Source organism: Gavialis gangeticus, unplaced genomic scaffold, assembly GCF_001723915.1.
Source record: "Gavialis gangeticus isolate Ggan-Ray unplaced genomic scaffold, GavGan_comp1, whole genome shotgun sequence".
In the NCBI taxonomy this organism is placed as follows: domain Eukaryota; kingdom Metazoa; phylum Chordata; order Crocodylia; family Gavialidae; genus Gavialis; species Gavialis gangeticus.
The window spans coordinates 107959352-107959566 of record NW_017728992.1 but is presented as its reverse complement, the minus strand read 5'-3'; the positions used below and the strand labels follow the sequence as shown (position 1 = coordinate 107959566).

Below are 215 nucleotides of genomic sequence, written 5' to 3'. Positions count from 1 at the left end.
TTCTATTCCTTCTGTTAGACAGGGAGATATCATTCCTATTTCTCAGAAAGAGGGGGATGACTGAGGCAGACATTGGTGACTTGCTGAGTGTCTACATGAGATGCTTTACTGTGCATTAGACTGATGTGCAGTAAAGCGTCACCATCTACATGTGCGTGTCAATTATGGTGCATTAAATGTAGTCTAAAGCACCATTTGCTAATACCTATATATAT

General features: G+C 40.0%; 1 protein-coding gene across 8 annotated transcripts in view; it reads left to right on the top strand.

Moving 5' to 3' along the window:
- Positions 1-215, top strand: part of TRAPPC8 (trafficking protein particle complex 8) — a 142077-nt gene that overhangs the window by 96803 nt on the left and 45059 nt on the right. The window lies entirely within an intron of this gene.